At 44.1% G+C, this 6,833-nt stretch overlaps 1 long non-coding RNA gene across 1 annotated transcript; it reads right to left on the bottom strand.

The window, feature by feature from the left end:
• Positions 1–372: 372 nt before the first annotated feature.
• On the bottom strand, positions 373–3,366 carry LOC146816500 (uncharacterized). The gene is made up of 2 exons (XR_014962453.1): positions 2,916–3,366; positions 373–1,663 (listed from the first exon to the last, which is right to left on the bottom strand). It is a non-coding gene; the product is annotated as an uncharacterized LOC146816500 (long non-coding RNA).
• Positions 3,367–6,833: the final 3,467 nt, after the last annotated feature.

Raw genomic sequence — 6,833 nt, 5'->3', positions numbered from 1 at the left:
CCATGGCCAAAATTTCCTGCATCTACAGACCCAGACCGTGAGGCACATCAATTTCCTACTTGCGGCCAAGACCTGGAACATACTCCCCCTTAGCATCGGTCCAACACTGCAAGCATTCAGTAAGAGCCTCAAGACCTGGATTTTCACATGATGGGTGATGACAGAAGCCCCCCTGTCCCACTATACCTTAAGACCCTCAAGGGTGAGTAGTGGGCTCTATGAATTCCTGATTGAGGTATGAATTGTTTGCTTAGATTACCTGTAATTGTATACAAATGTTAGAGTTGAGATCATAACTGACAGTCTGCGCACAGCAAGTGTAAGTCCCAACCTGAGCAGATGTCACCAGTTCCGAGGCCTACTAGTCAGACATTTCCTAAATACAAACATTGCTTTATTTTCAAAATATTTCACAACACTCAAATGCTATGCTTAACATCACTACACTATGACTACATTAAATGGTACGTCCTACACTAAACTAAACTAAATCTACTACACTGACATCCTAACATCTAAACATCTAAACTTAAACTTCATACCAATACCTTATCCTACCTCACACCTGACTCACAATACACAGGTAACCTCCCCCCCCCTGTATTCAACAATCACACGTCAGGCATACATGCACTCGATCTAAACACAGACTAACTAAACCTAGCAAACTAAACAAAGATATATTTTTCTAATGTTTTTTCAAAAAATGTATTCTTAAAATACATTAAACATTCACTAAACATCAACCCCCCACCCACTACTAATAACTTGACGCCTTATCCTAGAACTAATACTAAGCACTACAAGTACACTAACAGCTAACTAACTATAAATGCATTAAAACACACTTTAACACTATATATGTGCATAGAAATGTTAGGAACACATAACAGTTGGAGATCATGTTGGTGAGTGGCTGGCTACAGCTGCTCATCCATTTGGTTTATGCTCTCCTGTAAGTCTGCCACCATCTTTAATAGGGTGGCCAGTTGCAATTGTATGCCCGACATCTTGAGACTCAAGTCCTGCTGGCCCCTTTCCAGTTTCTCCACCTTGGACAAAATTAGACCGACATCAATGTATGAAGGTGCAGCAGCAGGTCCAGATGTGGGAACTGTGTAGGTTTCAGGGGGCGGAGCAGAGGAAGGTCCAGATGGGGGAGCTGTGGAGGTTTCAGGGGGCGGAGCAGAGGAAGGTCCAGATGGGGGAGCTGTGGAGGCTTCAGGGGGCGGAGCAGAGGAAGGTCCAGATGCGGGAGCTGTGGAGGTTTCAGGAGGCGGAGCAGGGGAAGGTCCAGATTGGGGAGCTGTGGAGGTTCCGGAGGGCAGATTGGATGAAGATCCAGATGGGCCAGCTGTGGATGGTGCAGAGGTGTGTAGGGTAGAGGATCCAGGCTGTTGAGGTGAGGATGTTTCCATTTGTGGAGAATGGGCTTCCCCTGCTTCTGCTCCTTGTTGTGTGTCCATAGCAGATGGCTTTGTCTTGGTCTTTCGTGTGCGTTTAGTTGATGGTGGAGTAGGAGCTGGTGAGTTCCAGGTTCCAGCTGCATTTGAGCGATCATGTTGGCGGCCCATCTGTCTGAAGTAACGTGCCACATGGCGGATGTGGCGGTATCGTTCCAGACGGATCCTGTACTGCCTCTCCTCATCTGGTGTCATGTTGGCTGCAATGGAGGAATTACATCCACATCAGTCTACACTTACACATTGACACTTGTAGACATGCACATTCAGGCAATATAAGGGACATATTATCAAGGCTCTTTTACTAACAGAAAATCACTTTGAAAGCATTGGGGCCTCATTTATGATGTTTAGACCAAGGGCAGCGAAGTAATGAATATTAATGTGCTGCCTTATGACAAATCTAAGGGCCAGGAAAGGGCTGTATCAATGTGATACGGTGCATTTCTGTGCTTTTGCCCAGCGCTGGAACACAAGGTCTGCCATGCACCAACGCAGGCACCTCATCACCATGGTGCAAGCGCGTCTGCGAGCAGGCAAGGTTTGTTTATGTGTTTGAAGATGTCCCTTCCTGCACATGAACAATCCAAGGACTAATGAACTTTGCCCCTGTATGCTGCACAAGGCAACACACATGTAAAAAGCCAAATCGATGGGAAAAAAACATTATTGCTTGTTTTACCAAGTCAAGACCAGGTTTGCCCTGCTCTTCATTTTGGTACAGCCTCCTATTTACGTTACACTTGTAAATGGGGGGCTGCATCAAAAACAATGGGTGTAGCATTGTGACACACAGCGCAACACCCACTGCCCAACCCTTTCCATGGTAGACACAGCATGAGAGGGGGCATAATTTACAAGCCAACATTAAGCCATGGTATGTGGATTAACACTGCCTTGTAAATGAGGCAAGTACCGTTTTGCCACAAGAACATCAGTGCATGTGACGTTGTGATGGCAATAGGGGCTTCTACATATGGCCCTTTATATAACATAGGTAACTGCATACATTATGGGCCTTATTCATGAAGGCCTTGCGCCACCGGTGCATCACTCTTAAAATGGGACGAAGTGACGCACCGGCGGCGTAAGGCCTTCATAAAAAAGGCCCTATATCTTTGGGCTTCTACTATTTCCATGTCTCAAATAGGCATTGTTTCCCCAAACTATCTGTCACATACAATGTGTGCTCCATTTATGTGGTTCAGACATAGTGCAGCACAACATGGGAACATTTGGAACTCGCCCACAGCAACACTTCATACATGTGACCCTTAATTTTGTCATCATGCATGTGCACATAGTACCAATAACTCTTTTGCTCTTTCATGCACATGTGATGTATAACCATGCTGCATGCGAGGATGATGCTTCTGACATGTCTCCAAGCAAGGCATGCATGAGGAAACATTGTAACCAAACAGACAAGGATTTAAATGATATCACACTCACCAGTGGCATTAGGATCCTTGAATCTCTCCACCTCTTCCTGTGTGTATGGGGGTGGACCACCTACACGCCGAAAAAGTTGACAATATGATTAGTGGATGTGGCACATTTCAACACTGTACATGTATTTTATGTGAGTTAGTTGCATCTTCACAAGGGTATTACAGTGAGTCCCATTTATCTCCCCAATTCGTACAACATGCCCTGCCTAAGTGCTAATAGGAAGCACACTCTTTCACAAATTTTGTAACACACATGTGCTCTAATTTTCTGTGGTGATCCATTGAGATGCCGTTCACAAACACATGCACACTTGCACCATGTTGCAAGTATGTTTGCATTGTGGTGATGAATGTGATTTTGCAGCTATGGACAGCTTTGGTACAATAGTGACAGTTAACATCTGTAAATTCACAGATGTGCGTGCTGTTTTATGCGTCAGACCCAAAACAAATGATCAGGCATGTGTAATTACTAATTTGTGGTAGCTGCACCTCCCTGATGCCGCACATGGCTTTGTATTTGATTAGTAATCATTCCCAGATGTACCGGGACTCTTAGATCTGTGAGTGTGTCTGCTTCAATGGATTGTGCATTGTGACAACAACTGCAAGACCCATGAAATGGCACTTCTACTCATTGTTCTGTGTGAAAGGAGCCCATGTACACACGGATATGTGATTCACCTTCCATACACTTTTAATGGCCTTGTAGATGTGTGCCACTTTCACACGTGACACTGCATGACAGTGGCATAACAGTTGTATTGATGTGGGGGTTCAAACACAACAAACATGGGAACTGACACAATACCGGCTATATGAGATATCATATGTTGGGGTATGCAACCAAACTTAAGGTAGCCCCCGGTATGCCATTATGTTTGCACATTGATGCGCAAATGGCTTAGTTTTAGCATTTTGTAAATCAATGTGCACTGCATTCAACGTCAAACCTAGTATGTGAATATCAGGACACTAAGAAGTATTTTTATTAAAAGGTGATCCTTCCTGCACACAGACATTAAGAATGAATGAAGGCTTTGTGCATTTGCACTCGGGAAACACTTGTGCATCTGCGCTGGGTAAAAACGGCAAATAGCACATTGTGCCTTGTAAAAGACACATATAAACACTATTGTGTTGATATTTTGCTGCACAGCAAGATTACTTGTGATGCTGGCTGACATCTACTACTCAATTTTGATGGCCCTGGAAGTAAGAACTGTATATACAGGGCCTCCAAGTTGTAATGAAGGGGGCACCAGAAAGTTTGCCTCAATCTCTCTGAGAATGCAATGCACAACTTTTAATGGGGGCATAATTTATGGAATATTGACACTGTGTGGTGCCGCAAATTATTTTGCATCTCCACGCTGCGTAAGTTTTGAGGCACCATGATGCAACATATTGTCTCCTACATGTTGCATCTCTGTGCCTTTCCATGCCCTGGCCCACAATCTGCTATCATGCACCAGCACAGACCATCTTGCACCATGGTGCATGAATACCAGCGTCATGGTGAGAATGTTTTTGGGCAGGAAGGGACATCTTCACACCCAAAAATAATCTCTTGAGGTGATATTCTCTACCAATATGTGCTGTTGAATACACAACACATTGACAGCAGATGAAACAAGGAGAAATCCTTGTGCAATGTAACACCATCAATGGGGGTGGCTTTGGATCCTAATGCATTTCAAGGTGTTACGATTGTTAGTAAATCTTTAAAAACCTGAGTGGACATGGTTGTAGCGTGTACACAGCCACAGCAACACCCATGACACATCCCTTACATACAACATATAGCGTGAAATTGGGCATAATTGACACGTACACATTAAGACACCCTGTGTGGTTTCATTTGTGCTTGCAAAAATATCTCCTTTTCATGCAGCTCATTGTGTGTTCGGGGAGCAACATGTGTGTTGCTGTGGCTTTTCCTCAGCAACACCCATGTCCACTAAAGCATTTACAAAGTTTTTGCAATTGTGATTCTGGAAAGGCGTCAGAATGCTACGGCAACGCAGGGATGGCGTAGCTAGACCCAACGATTTGTAAAACAGCAGTGCTTATTTACAATGCCCTTGCGCCACTGATACGTCACTGGTAAAAAGTGAAATAACAGTGGCGCAAGACCCTTGTAGAAAAAAACTGTTTACCCACAACACAGGCGTATTTGCACCATGGGGCAAGGGTGCCTGAGCCAGTGCAAGTCATCAGTTTATGTGTCAGTGCCTGGAAAAGCACAGAGATGCATCATGGAAAGTGAACTATGTTGCATCACTGTGCTTCAAAACCTAACACAGTGCTGCTCAGAAAGCTGACTTGCGCAACCGTGCTGCGTTGGTTTTTGTAAAATTGTGCTGTACATTTGTCCACATGGATTACTACAAAACATCATTGACAGTAAACCTACCTACTAATCCGGCAACTTCCAGGCCCAGGTGGTCCAGGAGATCCTGCTCTCGGTTGATTATGTCTGCCCAGCGGTGTTTGTATTGCCTTAGGCTCCTCTCCACACCAAAGATGCGCTCCATTTGGTAACGCACCTTCTCCCACCTTGTCTTCCTCTCCTGTGTCGGGTACCCCTGTAGTACCCTGCCTCCGCTCCCAATCATGTTGGGGAGATAGTGGACTATGAGCCACAGTAGCCCCCCAAACTCCTGCTCCGTCAGGTTCCTGGACCTGCCCGACATATTTGTGACACAGCACAAAACACAATTTTGAAATAAAAAACGTAACTATATTGCCTAACAACTCTTCCACCTATAACTATGAAGAAATACCCTTAAATAGACAAACACCCCTTTCAAAACAACACAAAACTACACAATACACAACTACACAACAGTTCAGACACAATATGGACACAATAAACAAGACACAGACAGACAAACAGCTTTTAAACTTGACCAAAAACACTAGCAAGCAAAAACACCCTCCTAAACCTAGTACAGACTACAAATGAGTGAAATAGAAAGTGAAAGCAACATTGAACTTCCTGGTGTGCAGCATGGCAGGCTGATTACATCATATCCTGTTTCGATGCGACACGTTTTCACCGGTGCGTCATTATTTGCATGCGTCAAAAATCATTTTATGACGCTTCGTTCATCGTAGTTGTCAATGTACAGTTGCACTGTTTTGCACGCAGGACACCAGATGCGTATTTACCGTTTGTCATAAAAGTGCCTCAACAGGCACATTACATTTTAGTGTCAATTTATGGTGGTAGTATATTCAGCTGAGTCTGATTCTGACGTATGTTGCACAAACGTCATTTTGGGGGTTTGAGTGAAAAATGCATGTGTCAGATTCTGACGTATGATGCACATACGTCAGTTTTGGGGTTTGAGTGGGAAATGCATGTGTCTGATTGTGACGTATGCTGATCAAACGTCAATTTTGGGGCTTGAGTGGGAAATGCACGTGTCTGATTCTGACGTATGCTGATCAAAAGTCACTTTTGGGGCTTGAGTCAGAAATGCATGTGTCTGAATGTGACGTATGCTGATCTAACGTCAATTTTGGGGCTTGAGTGGAAAATGCATGTGTCAGATTCTGACTTATCATGCACAAACGTCATTTTGGGTGGGTTGAGTGGGAAATGCATGTGTCTGATTCTGACGTATGATACACAAACGTCATTTTGGGGCTTGAGTCACAAATGCATGTGTCTGATTGTGACGTATGATGATCAAACGTCACTTTTGGGGCTTGAGTCAGAAATGCATGTGTCTGAATGTGACGTATGCTGATCTAACGTCAATTTTGGGGCTTGAGTCAGAAATGCATGTGTCTGAATATGACGTATCCTGATCTAACGTCAATTTTGGGACTTGAGTGGGAAATGCATGTGTCTGATTCTGACGTATGAAACACAAACGTCATTTTAGGGCTTGAGTCAGAAAAGCATGTG

The sequence above is a fragment of the Triturus cristatus genome, chromosome 6, assembly GCF_964204655.1.
Source record: "Triturus cristatus chromosome 6, aTriCri1.1, whole genome shotgun sequence".
Classification (NCBI taxonomy): Eukaryota; Metazoa; Chordata; class Amphibia; order Caudata; family Salamandridae; genus Triturus; species Triturus cristatus.
Note: the sequence above shows the minus strand (reverse complement) of the source record. Positions and strands in the feature narration are given on the sequence as shown.